The following is a 22,480-nucleotide window of genomic DNA, read 5'->3' on the forward strand; positions in this document are numbered from 1 at the left end:
AACAAAAGTGCCCCTGACACTTTTTGGGGGCCCAGTTAAGAGCTGTTGGGGAGAGAAAAGAATTAAAACACAGGGGGGGACTGCTCTTCAGAATCCATAAGTTACACACTGGAAGCTGCCAGAAAAAAATACCAGACTGTATAGTGTGTTCTAGTCCAGGGCTCCTTAAACTTGAATGCACATACAAATCACTTCTCATTCAAAAGTTCTGGGGTGGGGCCCATGATTCTGCATTTCTAACAAGCTCCTGGGTAATGCTAGGGTTCCTCGTCTGTGGCCCGCACTTTGAGTAGCAAAGTTCTAGTTATGGAACATACAGGAATCTTGGGTAGGAACGTAAAGGTGAGAGAGATAATGAAGGTAAAAGTGGTGAGGAATTCTTCACAGAGGAAGTACGCACAGAGGAAGATTCTGGAACAATGTACACGTAACAGAGCCTAACGTCTCACAAAAGATTCTCGCTTAGAAAGGCCCCGTGAGGCGACTAAAAGAATCCTAGAGTGAATTATAAACATGGTGCCCCTTAACTCAGGTTTGTTCATGCAAACTCTCATTAAATTGGTGAAATATAGAATTGATTCTGTTCCCACCTAAGAAGATAAGGTCCCAATACGATATATATATATATATATATATATATATACACACACACACACACATATATATAATACACCATAGTAATACGTATATATGTATAGATGAGATATAGTATATATATAGATATATAATATGTATATTATATAGATATAATATTTATTTATATAAATACTTTTTATATATGATATCTCAAATATAGTGGCCTCACTACCCACCTAAGACCAGTTACAATCACATAAAGTTCTGAACTTGAATGCTGTTTGGTGGGGATTGTCTACTAGGAAAGAGTGATAGACTTCATAATTTGTGTTTTAATTTTTTTTTTTTTTTTTGAGAGAGAGAGAGAGAGAAAGCACGAGCAGGGGAGAGGCAGAGAGAGAGAGGGACAGAAGGTCCAGCGCGGGCTCTGTGTTGACAGCAGTGAGATCACGACCCGAGCCGAAGTTGGACGCTCCACCGCCTGAGCTGCCCAGGCGCCCCCATAAGCTGTGTTTTAAACCTCATAATACGCTTCCTCAAAAGTTATGTGACTTGGGACATTATAAAAGAAAACCAGAGAGGACAGAAACTGTTTAAAAGACAGAAAGGTTTTGTTGATTTTTTTTTTTTTTTTTTTTTAGAACATTGACTCTGTTTAGCCCTTGGAAGGGAATTAGAAAGGGACTCTGTTTCTTTCTATTATTTGTGTTAGTGAAAATACCAGCCTTTCCCTCCATCACACATGCTAAAAGCGTTGAGTAAATATTTGAAGAATATCTGTGCGAAGGAGCACCAATTCATTACCCCGTTGTCTTTGTCTAAAGGAAAAGGATTTAGACTGGTTGAAGGGAAGAACATTTTAGGCAGGAGGGTTCAGGCAGCGGTGGTAGGAGTGTTTGCTGAGAGCTGGAAACGGGTTGTGGAAAGTCAGATTGCCAAAGCAGGTTGTGGCCAGATGGTAGGGAACCAGCTGCATGCCTCGCTAAGAGTCTGGATGTTCTTTAGGTAAGCACATTTTTGATCCGGAGATGAAATACAATTCGAAAAGGGCCATATTGAAGTACTTGGTACTTGGCGATGCTTTGCCGTGGGCCATTTACCCACTTGACAGCTCCTCGGGGAGTTCTAAGGGAGGTTCCCTAGGGACGGGTGTCCAAGTTCAAGGTAAATGCAATCGCCGACCGCCGCGAGAGATAGGCCAGTCCCTGGGGACCTTGGGACCAGACTCAAACCAGAGACTTCTCCATGGGCCCCACGGACTTACGGAGGAACCGGTTCTCGGCTGGGGGGGTTGGTGGGGGGGTGGGGGCAAAATGCCCACCAGGTCCCCGAGAGACGAGGTGGGGGGCGGGGGGGCATCCATATTTTTCTCATTAACTTATTCCTAACATGAAGTATTATGTCTCGCTGAGGATGGTGGAAAATATTTCACTGAAGCCTTAAGTTGGAAAAAAAAAAAAAAAAAGTTAAGAGGTTTTTTTCTGGTTTTTTTTTTTTTTCCTCTCTATGACCCCAGGCCAGAGAAAAAGTTTGTCACTGAATGTTTATGAGAGGAATGAGCCAGAAGAGCAGACACCGCCAAGTCCCTCTGACTCATTACGGAGCTCAATTAGTGGGCAATAGAATTTACCTAGCACCCCCCCCCCCCGGGGGTGGAGGCGGTGGGGTGTGGCGGGCAGCAGCGGGGAGGGGAGGGGGGGCGTCTGCCGGGAGCAAGGTGGACGTGGCCCTTTTCAAGGGTATCAATTGAGCCCGCAGAGTGCGATGGCAGGAGGCGACCCCTCCGAGGAAGAGCCACGGCTGCGTGCCTGCCAGTCCCTTCTGAGCTCCACGGGGCCACCCGTCTGACCCCACCGCCTATAGAGCTAACATGAGTAATGTATCAGCAATGTGAGAAGCCTCCGATCCCCAAACCACAGGGGAATAAATCAGCCAAGGTTGGCAGGAAGTGGAAGAGGCGGAGATTTACTGCCGGGGCTCCCCGGGGCTGGGCGACACCGCCGTCGCCCCGGGAGACACCAGCTTCTGCCTCCCGCGGGCCCGGGGTGGCACCTGCACCGAATGTTCTTGGGCTCCTGGGGAAGCAGGGCTGTTGGCGACGAGGAGCGTCCTCACGGAGAGATTCTCGCTTCAGCTCTTTTCACCCGGACGGGCGCGTTTCGTTCTTTCCTTCACTCACTCGCTCATTCGGCTGAGATCGTTGCTGCGGGTCAAGTGCTGTGAAAGCACGGGGGGGGGGGGGGGGCACACGACGTCAGCCAAGACCCGGGGGCCTGCCCTCAATGGGCGTTCAGTAGAGAGGGTCCAGGGATGGTCTGAAAGCGCTGAGCTCTAGATTATTCCAGAAGGGCCCTTGCAAGGGTCCGCTCCAGACCACAGGGCACTTTAAGTCCTCCTTGGGCCGAACTGAATTTCTCTTCTGGCTTGGACTGCACGAGAGGTCCCTGACGGCTTCATCGTAGGAGAGAGGAGGAGGTTGGGTGGACATGAGCCTAGAACTTTCTGTGTGTGCCCTCCTGTATGACTAATGGGACGTATGGCTCTCTACACGGAGTCCCAAAATTGAACCTGGGCCAACGTATATGAGGCTTCACTACCTCCTCTGACCAAGCCTGACCTTTGTATACCTCAACCCCTGTGCCATGTTCCCCCTCGAAGCAGCTCTGGCCTGCCTTGGCGGTTCTGTCAGAGGTTAACACTGGCCCCTCCGTAATAGATATCACGACTGCTTGATGGTGAAATGAGAGAAATCTAAGCGTGAGGGACTGATGTTCACACTTGGACAATAAAAATAGTATACTTATTACAATATCCCTGAATAGGAGTGTCTCAGAAGGAACGTTCTAGTTCCATCTTAATGTGACAAGATAATTTTTGAGGTACTAGTTTATGCACTCCCTCTCCCCACGCATTTTTTCTTTTTTCCTTTTCCTGCTGCCAGCAGACAATCAGACTCTGGGCTTCTTCGTCTCAGAGAAAGCTGAAGTGGATTATGTGGAGGGCCACTGGGAGCACAGGAAAAGAGGGGGGGCGTCCTTAAAGGCAGCTGGAGAGGAGAGAGCCAGGGAAACCCAGAAGGGGCCACATTTGGTGGTTTCTGAGAATAGAGGAGGCCTGCACTAGGGGGAAGGCGCCAAGCAAACCTCAGGAGAGGACTGTGAAATGCCATAGGGAGGCTTGCTCCAGTCACAGGGGCTCCCATTCCAGAAAAGAGTGCTGTGCTCCAAGCATCTCTCGGGGAAAATGGGAGCATGGGGCCCGTGAGGAAGGGCTTCTCAACTGCAACAAGGGTAGACAGTTAGCCCGAAGACTTAAATGTGTGTGCGTGTGTGCGTGTGCATGATCCCAAATATCTTGTCACTGGTACAACCACAGGACCTTTGCATCACCCTAGGAGTAGTGGTAGCTTCTAAAGGTTTGGATTTCCTATCAATCCAAGATGATGGGATTACAGTAGAAATTAAATTGGTTTAAGTACAATTAAGAATTGCAATGTTTCTACGGTGTGTGCGGGTATCTACTGAGCCATACCTGCTCTTCTCCCCAGGTCCTTCTCTCCTTCCCTGTTTTGGCCGGGGTGGGGATATCAGGCTTGGCACTCAGACCTATCTTAGCATAAAGCCTGCTCCTATGAGGTAGAAAGCTTCATCTGAATAAAAGCTTTTCTGGAATAGAACCCTTCAGAATGTATGTGTAGATTTTAGGCTCCATGTCTCCGTTGTCCTCTCCCCCTCCTCCCCCCCTGCTCCTCCTCTTCCCCCTCTTCCCCCTGCTTCTTCCTCTTCTTCCTTTTCTTCTTCTTCTCCTTCTTCCTCTCCTCCTCCTCCCCTTCCTCCTCCTCCTCCTTCTTCTTCTCCTTCTCCTCCCCCCTCCTCCTCCTTCTTCTCCTCCTCCTCCTCCCCCTCCTCCTCCTCCTTCTTCTCCTTCTCCTCCCCCCTCCTCCTCCTTCTTCTCCTCCTCCTCGTCCTCCTTCTACTTCTCCTACCCCCTCCTCCTTCTCCTCCTCCTCCTCACCCTTCTCCTCCTCCCCCTCCTCCTTCTTCTTCTTCTTCTCCTCCCCCTCCTCCTCCTCCCCCTCCTCCCCCTCCTCCACCTCTCCACTCTCCTTCCACTTTTCCCTCTTACTCTTCCTGCCTTTAGCTTCAGGGTTTATGCTCTTAACCCTTATACTATGCTCCTTGTTGTCACTTTGAAATACCAAGAAACGATGGTCTAGGCTGCCATGGAAATATCTCCAAGAATCAAGGTGCAGAAGAGTGTGTATGGAATGATTCTTTTTTTGTATAAATAAGGGTAGAGATTTGGATGAATGGATGGATAGATAGATACAGACGGACTGATTGGTTTCTTGGTATATGCCTAAATAACCTGGGGGACAGGGAAGGAGAGACAAAAATGTGTTAACAGCAGTTAAGAGAGAGACACTGGAGGCAAAGGGAGGGAAATTGTTTGCCTTTACATTTGTTCATTTCTGGGCCGCTTGAATTTGCTAACCATGTATCTGCTTTACTTTTTTAATCTATCTACCAAGATTATAGAAAAAATGAGATTTTATAGAAAGCCTCTGGTTTTACTTTCTTTTCTAAATATTTTTTTGTGCGTACAAGTTACTAATAAGTGAGTCCCCTCCCTGAAAGAAATCTTGCACTATGCTTGTCAGATAATTTTAACATGCTGATCCCACCCCCTCTAGGCCGGGGGAATTCTGACATGGTCTGGAAGACACCCCCAATGTCATGGTTGGCTCTGGCAGGGGGCGGGGATCTAACATGCTCTGGATGCGAAGAGGCCTGTGTAGCAGATGGAAAAGACACCCTGTTGACTGCGTCCATTTCCCCCCACCCCCAAACGCTCAAAGGCCGAGGCTCTGGTGAGAGGGGCTGCGTGACAGCATCCGGCAAAGACATAGATGCCCAAAGGACAGAGGGGACAACCTGTCTTGTTTTGCCCCCAGACTGTCCCAAAGCCCCAGGGTTCCGGGCAAACAGTGACAGTTGACCCTACCAGTGGGTGTCCTCACAGAATCTTAGACCTAGAAAGGAGCTTGGTGACTAATTCAATTTTCTGCCTACCTGAAAATTAAGGAACAAGTTATTATTAGCTTCGATTTGTTTCGGATGGAAAAGGAAAAGGGGTGCGTGTGCATGTGTGTGTGTGTGTGTGTGTGTGTGTGTCTTCAAGAAAGAGACAAAGAGAAGGATTTAAAATGAAGAAAGAATTGCTTTCTTCATCTAACAATGATCTGCAGAACACCTACATCATTCTGGGAACTGTGCTCAACACAGATTTGTTTTAACCTTCCTAAAGAAATCCTTCGAATTTCTCTCATATTTTTCATTTTTAAAGAACGGCACATTAAATAGGCTTTGATGGGGGTCCCTGGGGGGCTCAGTCAGTTAAGCGTCCGACTCTCGACGCTGGGGAGAGAGGCTTTGATGGGGGTCCCTGGTTGGCTCAGGCCATGATCTCATGGTTTGTGGGATCGAGTCCCACGTTGGGCTCTGCACAGACAGCACAGAGCCTGCTTGGGATTCTCTGTCTCTCTCGTTTTCTGCCCCTCCCCTGCTTACGTGCTCTCTCTCTCACTCTGTCTCTCTCTCAAAATAAATAAAAACAAATTTTAAATAGGCTTTGATGATACTTAGTATGCTGGCTGAATTGGTATCTTCCCAGAGGTCATGAGACACACAGCGGGCACTGTATTCTGAGGGAAGAGAAAGAGTGTGAAAAAATGCAGTGTGTGTGTGTGTGGGGGGGGCGCCTGGGTGGCTCAGTCGGTTAAGCGGCCAACTCTTTTTTTTTATTTTTTTATTTTTTTTTAAATTTTTTTTTTTCAACGTTTTTTATTTATTTTTGGGACAGAGAGAGACAAAGCATGAACGGGGGAGGGGCAGAGAGAGAGGGAGACACAGAATCGGAAACAGGCTCCAGGCTCCGAGCCATCAGCCCAGAGCCTGACGCGGGGCTCGAACTCACGGACCGTGAGATCGTGACCTGGCTGAAGTCGGAGGCTTAACCGACTGCGCCACCCAGGCGCCCCTAGCGGCCAACTCTTGACTTTGGCTCAGGTCATGATCTCAGGGTTCATGAGATTGAGCCCCGCGTTGGGCTCTGTGCTGACAGCAGGAAACTTACTTGGGATTCTGTCCCTCCTTCTCTCTCTGCCCCTCCCCTACTTGCGCTCTCTGTCTCTCTCTCTCTCTCCCAATCTCTCTCTCTCTTTCAAATTAAATAAATAAACATTTAGAAAAATGCAGTGGGGGCAGAAAGCAGATTGGTGGCTTCCAGGGCATGGGGAGAGGACACACAGGGTAGGGAGTGACTGTCTCATGGGTCCAAGGTTGCTTTGGGGGGTTCTAGAATTGGTGGGGATGGTTGCACAACATGGTGAATATGCTATAAGCCGGTGAACAAAGTGCACACTTTACAGTGGTTAAAATGGTAAACTATGTTATTTGAGTTTCATCTCAATTAGAAGGAAGATTTGGAAAACTACAGTGGGATGCCGTCTGTGCATTGTAAGGGTTTGCAGTTTGAATGCTCGGTTAGGTGGCATTTTGCATTATATTATCTTTTTTTAAAATTTTTTCATATTCATTTTTTAACATTTTCTTTTAACATTTATTTATTTTTGAGAGACAGAGAGAGGCAGAGCATGCACAGGGCAGGGGGAGAGAGAGAAAGATACAGAATCTGAAGCAGTCTCCAGGCTCTGAGCTGTTTGTTAGCACAGAGCCCCACACGGGGCTCGAACTCACGAACTGCGAGACTGTGACCCGAGCTGAAGTCGGACGCTCAACTGACTGAGCGTCCCAGGTGCCCCTGTATTATCTTTTCTTTTTTTAATGTTTACTTATTTTTGAAAGGGAGAGAGATAGAGTGCAAGCAGAGGAGGGGCAGAGAGAGAGGGAGACACAGAATCCGAAGCGGGCTCCAGGTTCCGAGCTGTCAGCACAGAGCCTGACATGGGGCTTGAAATCGCAAACTGCGAGATCGTGACCTGAGCCAAAGTCGGACACTTAACTGAGCCACCCAGGCGCCCCTGGATTATATTATCTTTAACAGCAGGATGTGTATAAAACTTCCTGATGGGATGGGCAATAGTCATGAAAATTGCTTCCGCCATAAAGGGAAGATCTTATGGAAAAGCAATCTTAATAAATGTTTTGTTTTTTTTTTTTTTCCACCTGCTTCAATCAAAATTCTTTTTATTTTTTTTTTTTATTTATTTATTTTAATTTATTTATTTATTTATTTTTTAATATATGAAATTTACTGTCAAATTGGTTTCCATACAACACCCAGTGCTCATCCCAAAAGGTGCCCTCCTCAATACCCATCACCCACCCTGCCCTCCCTCCCACCCCCCATCAACCCTCAGTTTGTTCTCAGTTTTTAACAGTCTCTTATGCTTTGGCTCTCTCCCACTCTAACCTCTTTTTTTTTTTTTTTTTTCCCTTCCCCTCCCCCATGGGTTTCTGTTACGTTTCTCAGGATCCACATAAGAGTGAAACCATATGGTATCTGTCTTTCTCTGTATGGCTTATTTCACTTAGCATCACACTCTCCAGTTCCATCCACGTTGCTATAAAAGGCCATATTTCATTTTTTCTCATTGCCACGTAGTATTCCATTGTGTATATAAACCACAATTTCTTTATCCATTCATCAGTTGATGGACATTTAGGCTCTTTCCATAATTTGGCTATTGTTGAGAGTGCTGCTATAAACATTGGGGTACAAGTGCCCCTATGCATCAGTACTCCTGTATCCCTTGGATAAATTCCTAGCAGTGCTATTGCTGGGTCATAGGGTAGGTCTATTTTTAATTTTCTGAGGAACCTCCACACTGCTTTCCAGAGCGGCTGCACCAATTTGCATTCCCACCAACAGTGCAAGAGGGTTCCCGTCTCTCCACATCCTCTCCAGCATCTATAGTCTCCTGATTTCTTCATTTTGGCCACTCTGACTGGCGTGAGGTGGTATCTGAGTGTGGTTTTGATTTGTATTTCCCTGATGAGGAGCGACGTTGAACATCTTTTCATGTGCCTGTTGGCCATCCGGATGTCTTCTTTAGAGAAGTGTCTATTCATGTTTTCTGCCCATTTCTTCACTGGGTTATTTGTTTTTCGGGTGTGGAGTTTGATGAGCTCTTTATAGATTTTGGATACTAGCCCCTTGTCCGATGTGTCATTTGCAAATATCTTTTCCCATTCCGTTGGTTGCCTTTTAGTTTTGTTGGTTGTTTCCTTTGCTGTGCAGAAGCTTTTTATCTTCATAAGGTCCCAGTAATTCACTTTTGCTTTTAATTCCCTTGCCTTTGGGGATGTGCCGAGTAAGAGATTGCTACGGCTGAGGTCAGAGAGGTCTTTTCCTGCTTTCTCCTCTAAGGTTTTGATGGTTTCCTGTCTCACATTCAGGTCCTTTATCCATTTTGAGTTTATTTTTGTGAATGGTGTGAGAAAGTGGTCTAGTTTCAACCTTCTGCATGTTGCTGTCCAGTTCTCCCAGCACCATTTGTTAAAGAGACTGTCTTTTTTCCATTGGATGTTCTTTCCTGCTTTGTCAAAGACCAGTTGGCCATACGTTTGTGGGTCTAGTTCTGGGGTTTCTATTCGATTCCATTGGTCTATGTGTCTGTTTTTATGCCAATACCATGCTGTCTTGATGATGACAGCTTTGTAGTAGAGGCTAAAGTCTGGGATTGTGATGCCTCCTGCTTTGGTCTTCTTCTTCAAAATTACTTTGGCTATTCGGGGCCTTTTGTGGTTCCATATGAATTTTAGGATTGCTTGTTCTAGTTTCAAGAAGAATGCTGGTGCAATTTTGATTGGGATTGCATTGAATGTGTAGATAGCTTTGGGTAGTATTGAAATTTTGACAATATTTATTCTTCCAATCCATGAGCAGGGAATGTCTTTCCATTTCTTTATATCTTCTTCAATTACCTGCATAAGCTTTCTATAGTTTTCAGCATACAGATCTTTTACATCTTTGGTTAGATTTATTCCTAGGTATTTTATGCTTCTTGGTGCAATTGTGAATGGGATCAGTTTCTTTATTTGTCTTTCTGTTGCTTCATTGTTAGTGTATAAGAATGCAACTGATTTCTGTACGTTGATTTTGTATCCTGCAACTTTGCTGAATTCATGTATCAGTTCTAGCAGACTTTTGGTGGAGTCTATCGGATTTTCCATGTATAATATCATGTCATCTGCAAAAAGCGAAAGCTTGACTTCATCTTTGCCAATTTGGATGCCTTTGATTTCCTTTTGTTGTCTGATTGCTGATGCTAGAACTTCCAGCACTATATTAAACAGCAGCGGTGAGAGTGGGCATCCCTGTCGTGTTCCTGATCTCAGGGAAAAAGCTCTCAGTTTTTCCCCATTGAGGATGATGTTAGCTGTGGGTTTTTCATAAATGGCTTTTATGATCTTTAAGTATGTTCCTTCTATCCCGACTTTCTCAAGGGTTTTTATTAAGAAAGGGTGCTGGATTTTGTCAAAGGCCTTTTCTGCATCGATTGACAGGATCATATGGTTCTTCTCTTTTTTTTTGTTAATGTGATGTATCACGTTGATCGATTTGCGAATGTTGAACCAGCCCTGCATCCCAGGAATGAATCCCACTTGATCATGGTGAATAATTCTTTTTATATGCTGTTGAATTCGATTTGCTAGTATCTTATTGAGAATTTTTGCATCCATATTCATCAGGGATATTGGCCTGTAGTTCTCTTTTTTTACTGGGTCTCTGTCTGGTTTAGGAATCAAAGTAATACTGGCTTCATAGAATGAGTCTGGAAGTTTTCCTTCCCTTTCTATTTCTTGGAATAGCTTGAGAAGGATAGGTATTATCTCTGCTTTAAACGTCTGGTAGAACTCCCCTGGGAAGCCATCTGGTCCTGGACTCTTATTTGTTGGGAGATTTTTGATAACCGATTCAATTTCTTCGCTGGTTATGGGTCTGTTCAAGCTTTCTATTTCCTCCTGATTGAGTTTTGGAAGAGTGTGGGTGTTTAGGAATTTGTCCATTTCTTCAAGGTTGTCCAATTTGTTGGCATATAATTTTTCATAGTATTCCCTGATAATTGTTTGTATCTCTGAGGGATTGGTTGTAATAATTCCATTTTCATTCACGATTTTATCTATTCGGGTCATCTCCCTTTTCTTTTTGAGAAGCCTGGCTAGAGGTTTGTCAATTTTGTTTATTTTTTCAAAAAACCAACTCTTGGTTTCGTTGATCTGCTCTACAGTTTTTTTAGATTCTATATTGTTTATTTCTGCTCTGATCTTTATGATTTCTCTTCTTCTGCTGGGTTTAGGCTGCCTTTGCTGTTCTGCTTCTATTTCCTTTAGGTGTGCTGTTAGATTTTGTATTTGGGATTTTTCTTGTTTCTTGAGATAGGCCTGGATTGCGATGTATTTTCCTCTCAGGACTGCCTTCGCTGCGTCCCAAAGAGTTTGGATTGTTGTATTTTCATTTTCATTTGTTTCCATATATTTTTTAATTTCTTCTCTAATTGCCTGGTTGACCCACTCATTCGCTAGTAGGGTGTTCTTTAACCTCCATGCTTTTGGAGGTTTTCCAGACTTTTTCCTGTGGTTGATTTCAAGCTTCATAGCATTGTGGTCTGAAAGTATGCATGGTATAATTTCAATTCTTGTAAACTTATGAAGGGCTGTTTTGTGACCCAGTATATGATCTATCTTGGAGAATGTTCCATGTGCACTCGAGAAGAAAGTATATTCTGTTGCTTTGGGATGCAGAGTTCTAAATATATCTGTCAAGTCCATCTGATCCAATGTATCATTCAGGGCCCTTGTTTCTTTATTGACTGTGTGTCTAGATGATCTATCCATTTCTGTAAGTGGGGTGTTAAAGTCCCCTGCAATGACCACATTCTTATCAATAAGGTTGCTTATGTTTATGAGTAACTGTTTTATATATCTGGGGGCTCCGGTATTTGGCGCATAGACATTTATAATTGTTAGCTCTTCCTGATGGATAGACCCTGTAATTATTATATAATGCCCTTCTTCATCTCTTGTTACAGCCTTTAATTTAAAGTCTAGTTTGTCTGATATAAGTATGGCTACTCCAGCTTTCTTTTGGCTTCCAGTAGCATGATAAATAGTTCTCCATCCCCTCACTCTCAATCTAAAGGTGTCCTCAGATCTCAAATGAGTCTCTTGTAGACAGCAAATAGATGGGTCTTGTTTTTTTATCCATTCTGATACCCTATGTCTTTTGGTTGGCGCATTTAATCCATTTACATTCAGTGTTATTACAGAAAGATACGGGTTTAGAGTCATTGTGATGTCTGTATGTTTTATGCTTGTAGTGATGTCTCTGGTACTTTGTCTCACAGGATCCCCCTTAGGATCTCTTGTAGGGCTGGTTTCATGGTGACAAATTCCTTCAGTTTTTGTTTGTTTGGGAAGACCTTTATCTCTCCTTCTATTCTAAATGACAGACTTGCTGGATAAAGGATTCTCGGCTGCATATTTTTTCTGTTTAGCACACTGAAGATAGCGTGCCAAGCCTTTCTGGCCTGCCAAGTTTCAAAGGAGAGATCAGTCACAAGTCTTATAGGTCTCCCTTTATATGTGAGGGCACGTTTATCCTTTGCTGCTTTCAGAATTTTCTCTTTATCCTTGTATTTTGCCAGTTTCACTATGATATGTCGTGCAGAAGATCGATTCAAGTTACGTCTGAAGGGAGTTCTCTGTGCCTCTTGGATTTCAATGCCTTTTTCCTTCCCCAGTTCAGGGAAGTTCTCAGCTATAATTTCTTCAAGTACCCCTTCAGCACCTTTCCCTCTCTCTTCCTCCTCTGGGATACCAATTATGCGTATATTATTTCTTTTTAGTGTATCACTTAGTTCTCTAATTTTCCCCTCATACTCCTGGATTTTTTTATCTCTCTTTCTTTCAGCTTCCTCTTTCTCCATAACTTTATCTTCTAGTTCACCTATTCTCTCCTCTGCCTCTTCAATCCGAGCCGTGGTGGTTTCCATTTTGTTTTGCATTTCGTTTAAAGCGTTTTTCAGCTCCTCGTGACTGTTCCTTAGTCCCTTGATCTCTGTAGCAAGAGATTCTCTGCTGTCCTGTATACTGTTTTCAAGCCCAGCGATTAATTTTATGACTATTATTCTAAATTCACTTTCTGTTATATTATTTAAGTCCTTTTTGATCAGTTCATTAGCTGTTGTTATTTCCTGGAGATTCTTCTGAGGGGAATTCTTCCGTTTGGTCATTTTGGATAGTCCCTGGAGCGGTGAGGACCTGCAGGGCACTTCCCCCGTGCTGTGGTGTATAACTGGAGTTGGTGGGCGGGGCCGCAGTCCGACCTGATGTCTGCCCCCAGCCCACCGCTGGGGCCACAGTCAGACTGGTGAGTGCCTTCTCTTCCCCTCTCCTATGGGCGGGATTCACTGTGGGGTGGCGTGGCCCGTCTGGGCTACTTGCACACTGCCAGGCTTGTGGTGCTGGGGATCTGGTGTATTAGCTGGGGTGGGTAGGCAAGGTGCACGGGGGCGGGAGGGGCAGGCTTAGCTCGCTTCTCCTTAGGTGATCCACTTCAGGAGGGGCCCTGTGGCAGCGGGAGGGAGTCAGATCCGCTGCCGGAGGTTTGGCTCCGCAGAAGCACAGAGTTGGGTGTTTGCGCGGAGCGAGCAAGTTCCCTGGCAGGAACTGGTTCTCTTTGGGATTTTGGCTGGGGGATGGGCGGGGGAGATGGCGCTGGCGAGCGCCTTTGTTCCCCGCCAAGCTGAGCTCTGCCGTCCGGGGGCTCAGCAGCTCTCCCTCCCTTTGTCCTCCAGCCTTCCCGCTTTCTGAGCAGAGCTGTTAACTTCTGACCTCCCAGACGCTAAGTCGCGCTTGCAGTCGGAACACCGTCCGTCAGGCCCCTCCGCTTTTGCAAGCCAGACTCGGGGGCTCTGCCTGGCCGGCAGGCCACCCCTTCGCCCCGGCTCCCTCCCGCCAGTCCGTGGATCGTGCACCGCCTCGCCGCCCTTCCTACCCTCTTCCGTGGGCCTCTCGTCTGCGCTTGGCTCCGGAGACTCCGTTCTGCTAATCCTCTGGCGGTTTTCTGGGTTTTAGGCAGGTGTAGGTGGAATCTAAGTGATTAGCAGGACGCGCGGTGAGCCCAGCGTCCTCCTACGCCGCCATCTTCCGGAACCGCGGACCAATAAATGTTTTTTAAAAAGTTTTTATTTATTTATTTTGAGAGGGACAGAGACAGTGCCAGTGGGGAGGGGCAGAGAGAGGGAGAGAGAATCCCAAGCAGGCTCCGTACTGTCAGCTCAGAACCCCATGAGAAGCTTGAACTGTGAGATCCTGACCTGAGCTGAAATCAAGAATCGGATGTTTGAGCCACCCAAGCATCCCTGGAAAAGCAATTTTAAAAGTAGTGAAACTAAAAGATGAATTCTGAAGTTTTCTTTTACTTTTAATAAGGGTTCTGAATTCGCTGACCTGTACCAGGATGGCAAGTAATCATAACTTTTGTTGTTTAGCAGAGATTTTTTATAAAAGCACATAACCTCTTTGAGAGTTAAACATTGACATTTTTTTTTTAATTGAGAAATTGAGTATTGTTTTGAAAGAAATCTATGCCATGGAGAGAGCAGAGATGTTTGGAAGTTTCCTCCATTGTGTTATTTTTGTTGCAGAAAACAATATGCATGGGTGACACTTACAAAAGCTTTCATATGGTCACATTTGTAAAAAAAAAAACATAGAGATGGAATTTTCAGTCTTGTTTACGTATCTCCCAAATGAAGGTATCTCTCAAATGCTGCATCTTCTGCTTGTTTTACTAGAAAAATTTGACATTAAAAGACAGAAATTCACTCGCCAACCTTCAACAAAAATCTTTGCATGACTGATATACGGCTTACAAGAAAGAGTACTGCGATTAGTCAATGCAACCAATGATCTGCTTTTTCCTTTTATTTTTACGTATCTTTGGGTCACCTGGGTGGCTCAGTCATTTGAGCCCCGGCTCTTGGCTTCTGCTCAGGTCATGATCTCAGGGTCGTAGGATGGCGCCCCGGGCGTGGAGCCTACCGGGGATTTTCTCTCTCTCCCTCTGCCCCTCCCCACACTGGTGCGCGAGCACGCGCCCACCCGCTCTCCCCCCCTCTCTCAAAGACATTTTTTCAATTTACGTATCTTTGCCAGTGTCTTTCCCAGCCATGTCAAACCATTAAAGTAAATTCATCAAGTAGATGTCATCAAAATAAACTAAACTTAGAACCAGACCAAAGTGGTAAACCGAGATTTTCAAAAAGTACAAATCATATTCAATTACATTGCTTTCATTTGTAAAGTAATTTTAGTAAGATCAAAGCGAGTTTTTGTTCCTTTCTAATTATAATAAAAATTAGTAATAATACAACATAATAAAAAGTTAATAATAATTAAAATTAGTTTTTACCAAGTGGGATGTATTCCAGGTATGCAAGGCTGACTCAATATTCAAAAACTGATTAATGTAATCCATCATGTCAACAAGCTGAAGCAGAAAAAACATAATCATATCAGTCGATGCAGAAAAAACCTTTGATAAAATCAAACACCACCAGTTCATAATTAAAAGGTCTCAGTAAACTAGGAATAGGGGGAAACTTGATAAAGGACATGTACAGAAAACCCCACAAAACTACAGCTAATATCATACTAATGGTGAGAAAATTAAAGCATTGTCACTAAGTTTGGGAGCAAGGCAAGTATGTGCCCTCTCATCACTCCTTTTCAACCTTGTACTACAAGTCCTAAGTAATACGATAAAAGAGAAAAAGGAAGTGAAAAGTATACAGACTGGCATAAAAGAAATAAAACAATCTTCGTGGGGCGCCTGGGTGGCTCAGTCGGTTAAGCGTCCACCTTCTGATTTCAGCTCAGGTCATGATCTCATGGTTGGTGAGTTTGAGCCCCGCATCGTGCTCTGTGCTGACAGCGCGGAGCCTGCTTGGGATTTTCTCTCCCCCTCTCTCTCTGCCCCTCCTCACTCGTGCTCTCTCTCTTTCTCTCTCTCCCTCAAAATAAATAAATAAACTTAAAAAAAAAATCTTTGCTTGCGGATGACATAATTGTCTGCAGAAAATCTGAAAGAACTGACCAAAAAACCCTCCTGGACCTAATAAACGATTTCGGCAAGGTTGAAGGATACAGGGTTAATATACGAAACTCAATCGCTGTCCTAAATACCAGCCATGAACAGGTGGAATTTGATATTAAAAACACAATACCTCATGCAAGGTTGGTTGGATTGCAAACTGGCACAGCCACTGTGGAGAACAGTATGGAGGCTCCTCAAAAAGTTAAAAACAGAATTAACCCATGATCCGGTAATTGTAGTATGGCATATTTACCCCCAAAACACAAAAACATGAATTCAAAGGGATATATGCACCTCTATTTTGATATCAGCACTATTTATAATAGCTGAATTATGGAAGCAGCCCAAGTGTCCACTGATAAACGAATGGCGAAAGGAGATGTGGCATATATACACAATGGAATACGATTCTGCCGTAAAAAGAATGAAATCTTTCCATTTGCAACCACACGGATGGAGTGAAAGAGCATAACGCTAAGTGAAATAAGCCAGTCGGAGGGAACGTACCACGTGATTTCACTCATATGTGGAATTAAAGAAACAAAACAGACGAGCAAAGGGAAAAAAAGAGAGAGAAAGAGACAAAGCAAGAAACAGACTCGTAGCTAAAGAGAAGAAACTGATGGTTGCCAGAGGGGAGTTGGGTGTGGGGATGGGTGAAGTAGGTGATGGGGGGATTAAGGAGGCACTTGTCATGGTGACTACGGTTGAATCGCTATATCGTACACCTGAAACTAACATTACACTGTACGTTAACTACACTGGAAAGAAAACTGAAAACTTAATAAAAAATAATAAAATAAAATTCTCTTGGTGTAAGAAAAAACCCCCCACCAAACCCAGTACCACTTCCATTAGCGCCTCCAAGAATAAAACCCTTAGATAGAAATCTACCAGTGCATGCATCAGACATATGTGAGGAAAACTACAAAATTCTGATGAAAGAAATCAAAGAACTGAATCAGTTGAAGAGATGTTCTTTGTTCATGGAGAGGAGTGTTCAATATTGTGAAGACGTCAGTTGTCCCCAACTTGATCTGTAGATTCCACACGATCCCGATCAAAATCACAGGAAGTGACTTTGTGGATAGCGACAAAATGATTCTAAAGTTTATATGGAGAGGCAAAAGACCCAGAATGGCCGACACAGTATTGAAGAAGGAAAACAAACTTGGAGAACCAACACTTCCCTATCCCAAGACCTACTCTATGAAGTTACAATAAGGCTGTGTGATATTGGCGAAAGAATAGATAAATAGAGCAGTGGAACAGAAGCGAGAACACAGAAATAAACGCACACAAATATAGTCAACTGATCTTCGACAAAGGAACATGGACCATATATGGTGGAGAAGAGATCGTCTTTCCAACACGTTACTGGAAAAACTGAAGATCCACATACAAAAAAAAAAAAAAAATGGACCTAGACACAGATCTTTTAGCCTTTACAAAATCTAACTCAAAGTGGATCATAAACCTAAGTGTAAAATGCAAAACTATGAGACTCCTAGAAGATAACATAGGAGAAAATCTAGATGACCTTGGGTTTGGCGGTGACTTAGGTACAACGCCAAAGGCAGAATCCCTGAAAAAAATCAGTGATAAGCTAGATTTCGTCAAAAGTAAAACTTTCTACTCTGTGAAAGACACTGTCAAGAGAATGAGGAGACAAGCCACAGACTGGGGGGGGGGGGGGGGGAGATGTCTGTAAAAGACATACCTGATAGATGTACAAAGAACTCCTAAAATTTAACAATGAGAAAACAAAAACCTGATCTAAAGATGGGTAAAATATTATTTGGTGGGTTTTTTTTTAATATAGTAGCATCAGTGAAAATAGATAAAGGATACAAGATATGTGTCTTCAGTATTTCTGACAAATGCATGTAGAACTATTATCTCAAAATTTAAAAAAATGTTTAAGTTTAAAAGGTCTAAATAACTAAATAAATAGGCAAAATATCTGAACAGACACCTACCTCATCAAAGATGTACAGATGGCAAATGAGCATATGAAAAGATTCTCAGAAACTCAAATGCATATTTCTAAGTGAAAGAAGCCAATCCGAAAAGGCTACAGACTGTATACCCCACCTATATGACATTCTGGAAAAGACAAAACTATAGAGACAATAAAAAGACCAGTGGTTGCCAAGGGTTAGGGGAGGGGGAAGGAAGAATAGTGGGGGCAGACAGGATGCTTTAGGGCAGTGAAACTATGGTATGATAATGGTGGATACATGCCATTAAAATTTGCCCAAACGCATAGAATGTACCCAAGAGTGAATCCTAATGTGAACCATGGACGTTGGGTGATGATGCGTCAAGGTGGGGTCATTGATTGTAATAAATGTACAACGCTGATGCAAGATGTTGACAGTGTGGGAGGTGGTAGGTATGCGGGAGCAGGGGATGGATGGGAATTCTCTGACTTTTTTGCTCAAGTTTTCTGTGAACCTGAAGCTTCTTTAAAAAATAAGCTCTATTTAAAAAACAGGATGGCCAAAGACAGTGGAGAGCCGTGATCGCTCCATTTTTTTTATGTGCAACCCATCAGGAAAATGTTTAGAGTATACATCCTCAATAACTACATATTCATCCTTTATAAGTATTGTAAGTACTGAACATGGTCACATGGCCACATTATGTACACAAAGAAAGTGAAAGCAGAAATTTTTAAAAATTATTTTTACAACATCGCCCATTTTATGTTTATATCACCCTTTCAGAATTGCTTAGTGTATGTTTCACTGTATATATAATGAAGTGAACAGATACGCGTACATTAGGAGTGGGCTCCGATTTTTTTTTTTTTTTTTGAACTGAGAAAGGAAGATTCAAGTTCCACCGGAAGCAGAGCCAAGACAGGAATCTGGGTGCAGGGATTTCATCTGGTAGGTGATTCTGGAAGCAAGCACGGAGGAACAGGGAGTGTGAGATGGAATGAAAACAAATTATGTTGTTGAACTGGTTACCTCTGTGAGCAAGTCAAGGCTCAGGCGTAGCAGAGACCTTCTGAGGAACTACCCGATGTGTCTCAGAATTGGAATTGTTCCTTCAAAAGATGGAAACCTGGAGCATTTAGCTTGTGACTCCCATCTCCCAATCGTGGAGGGTCTTTCTCCATGCCCTGCCTTCCCATACCCACCCTCCCAGAGTATTAACTACACACACACACACACACACACACACACACATAATTCTGGACTGTCCTAGATGCTAAGTTCCTGAAAGCGGATAGAAACGGCTGACCCTGGGGGTGGGACCCTGTCAATGCGTGTTCTGGTGCGGGGCGCCAAAAGCATTTGCTACAAAAATGATGTTAAAACGGAAGTTTGGAGATCCTTAGTTTGTTGAAGAAATGAAGGTGGGAGCCCCCCTCACCTTTTAAAGGCAATACGGCCAAGCGAATGTCAACGACCATGTTATCACACCAATTACTACGTACTGTTTACACATGTATTTTTTCCCCCATTGTCCTAAGAGTGGCTCCAGGATGTGCTGACATCAGACTGAACCAGATGAATATTCCAGATCCTTTACTTAGTAGCTAGGTGACTCTGAGAAAGTTATTTTTTTCTCAGCTTCAATTTCACCATCTGTATGCCAGAGATAATAATGCCTAGCCAAAGGTTTCGAGTTAGGATTAAAATGAGATAATATGTGTGTAAAGTGCCTGGCACAAAGACACCAGTCAGTTAACAAGGTGGGGTTGCCCCCCCCCCCCCCCCCCCGCCGCCCTGCTTTATTTGTTTCTTCTACACCTGTACACAGTAGACATACAGCTCGGGAGTTAAAAGTACAAATCTTAAGGCACAAAGTGTTGGGTTCAGAGCCAGGCCCTGCTGAGTACCGATTTCAGAACCTTGAGCGAGATCAAGGTTCGAGCCTTGTTGAAACTCTGGTTTCTAGTGGGTTAATCCACTTCTTTGTGGAAGCATATAGAAGGTCCGGAACAGAATTTAAATATAGTGCCTATCATAGTACCTGATACTTAACATCATTACAAACTACTTCTCGATTTCACTCTCTCTTTTGAGATTCAGGATCTCACAGTGCCTTGGTATACCATTATGGTCATTACTGAAATCTATTTAAAGACACAAAAGTAAAAAGAATGGCATAATAAGCCCCTATTACCTAATCTCAACAAGTACCAATCTTCTTTCACCTATAACCCCCACTCCCTTCTTCTTTTCTCATATTATTTTGCAGCAAATCACAGACATAAGATCATCTTGTCTGTAAATGTTTCAGTATGCATCTCCAAATGATAAGGATACTTTAAAAAACATAAGCACCCCACAATTACCATACCTTAAAAAATTAATAATTTCTTGGGGTGCCTGGGTGGCGCAGTCGGTTAAGCGTCCGACTTCAGCCAGGTCACGATCTCACGGTCCGTGAGTTCGGGCCCCGCGTCAGGCTCTGGGCTGATGGCTCGGAGCCTGGAGCCTGTTTCTGATTCTGTGTCTCCCTCTCTCTCTGCCCCTCCCCCGTTCATGCTCTGTCTCTCTCTGTCCCAAAAATAAATAAAAAACGTTGAAAAAAAAATTAATAATTTCTTAAGATCATCAAATACCCTCAAATAAAGCTCAAATCTCCATTTATCTCCTAAACCTTTTAACCAGTTTTGTTTGCACTAGTATCTAAATAAAGTCAGGGGCGCCTGGGTGGCTCAGTCGGTTAAGCGTCCGACTTCAGCTCAGGTCGCGATCTTGCCGTCCGTGAGTTCGAGCCCCGCGTCGGGCTCTGGGCTGATGGCTCAGAGCCTGGAGCCTGCGTCCGATTCTGTGTCTCCCTCTCTCTCTGCTCCTTCCCCATTCATGCTCTGTCTCTCTCTGTCCCAAAAATAAATAAATGTTAAAAAAAAATTAAAAAAAAATAAAGTCAGCATGTTGTGGTTGAATAATTTGTCTCTTCAATCTCTTTAATTCTGTATGTTCCTCCTCTCTCTTTTTTCTTGTCCTGTAGCCATCCCACAGGACAATGGCATTGCTGATGGCATTGCCGTGGTCTCATTTAATATGTCTTCTGCCTTCATACTTCCTGTAAATTGGTAGCACGGTCTAGAGATTTTTATCAGATTCAGATCTGTTCTTTTTTTTAAAGTTTATTTATTTATAACTGAGAGAGACAGAGAGAGTGAAAGCAGGGAAGGGGCAGAGAGGAGAGGGAGAAAGAGAATCCTAAGCAGGCTCCACTCTGTCAGCACAGAGCCCGACGTGGGGCTGGAACTCATGAACCATGAGATCACGACCTGAGCCGAAACCAAGAGTTGAAGGCTTAACCGACCAAGCGACCCAGCTGCCCCACCACGTTTGTTCTTTTTGATAAGATTACTTCATAAGTGTATGTGTGTGTGTGTGTGGGGGGGGGGGTGTTCTTCCATCAAGAAGGACATAATATCTGGTTGTCTCTTTGTGATATTACCAGCCATTAATGATCAATGCCTAGATCCACGAATATACTAGGTGTTGCAAGCTGATATTCTAGGCCATAAATAAAAATGGTAGAAAAGACTCATTTGCTTTGTTAGACATGTCTTTCATAAGTTAGAAAGCCATGGAAGGGTGAACTTAAGCAGGACGCTTTGCGTTATCCCAACATCCCTTTGTTCATGATTTTTCAACCTGCTTGAATCCATTGAACAACCTCCGGGTCCAGATTCAAACATTTCCTTAGGATCTGGAACAAACTCATCATTAGACATCAAACATGTAAACATGTTCTACATCCCCTGGGCCAACCATTTCTGTCATTCACTGAAAGGGGATAGTTCATTGGCATAGCATGAAGTGTCCTTTTTCAGCATTCCAGGGCTTTCCAACAAGCCAACTGTGGGGGAGAGGGCCTTGCCATCAGATAAGTCCTTATTTTACATCTTCACTAATGACCTAAAGTAGATCAAACTAGCCGTGAATGAATGACCACTGAACTGGAAACAAGGACAGGCCATGTCCGAGATGGGGACCATGATAACAGCGTGTTGTGGTGTTGTGCATCGGGCAAGTTCATTTTCTAATGGTCTGGGTATATGGGACTGGACCAGACCTGTGGTCTCACTCCAGGATACATGGAAGTGACTGGCCCACCACCTGGAAGGAGGTCTGGACTAATAAAGTTGTATGGGAATAATAAAAGTGCAAATCTTGCATAACAAAAACTGAAGGCGAATGGCCCCAGAAATTACAGAACTGCACCTGTCATTTCTGGTTTTCAGAAAAGACGGGAAGAAAATTGCAGCAAGATAAGCTGTTAAGTCCTAAGAAGAAAATGGATACAGGAAAATAATCTTCCTAGTTTTGTCAGAAATTTACGGGACAGGATTTCTCATCTTAAAATTGCGGGATAACGTATGTAATTGTTCTCGACTTGAAAGAGCCTTTGACTTTGTTGTGAACAACAGATGCATTAGCAAAGTGGAAAAATCCATGTGGTCCAAACCACACAGTTACTGGGGAGGGCACAAGCTTAAAGTTCGTACTCAGAGAGACTCATTATGAGTGGAGTGGCCATCAAACAGCAGTCTCTTGGATGTGCCACGCACCTGACAAACGCCATTAATCCTGACAACTTTGTGAAGTCGTGATTATTATCTCCATTTCATTGATGAGACAACTGAGGTTCAGAGAAGCTGAGTGCCTCACCCAAGGTCCCTCAGCTAGTAAGTGACAGATCTTGCTTCTAAATCCTAGATCTGTCCATCCAATCCTTTATACTACTCTGCCTGGTGACATTTTGGAAACAGCACCGGGACGCAATATTCACAGAGTAT

At 43.9% G+C, this 22,480-nt stretch overlaps 1 long non-coding RNA gene across 1 annotated transcript; it reads right to left on the reverse strand.

The window, feature by feature from the left end:
• Window positions 1-14,236: 14,236 nt before the first annotated feature.
• Window positions 14,237-16,458, reverse strand: LOC131502738 (uncharacterized). Its single transcript, XR_009257151.1, has 3 exons — window positions 15,833-16,458; window positions 15,019-15,096; window positions 14,237-14,397 (listed from the first exon to the last, which is right to left on the reverse strand). It is a non-coding gene; the product is annotated as an uncharacterized LOC131502738 (long non-coding RNA).
• Window positions 16,459-22,480: the final 6,022 nt, after the last annotated feature.

The sequence above is a fragment of the Neofelis nebulosa genome, chromosome X (genome assembly GCF_028018385.1).
Source record: "Neofelis nebulosa isolate mNeoNeb1 chromosome X, mNeoNeb1.pri, whole genome shotgun sequence".
NCBI classification, from domain to species: Eukaryota; Metazoa; Chordata; class Mammalia; order Carnivora; family Felidae; genus Neofelis; species Neofelis nebulosa.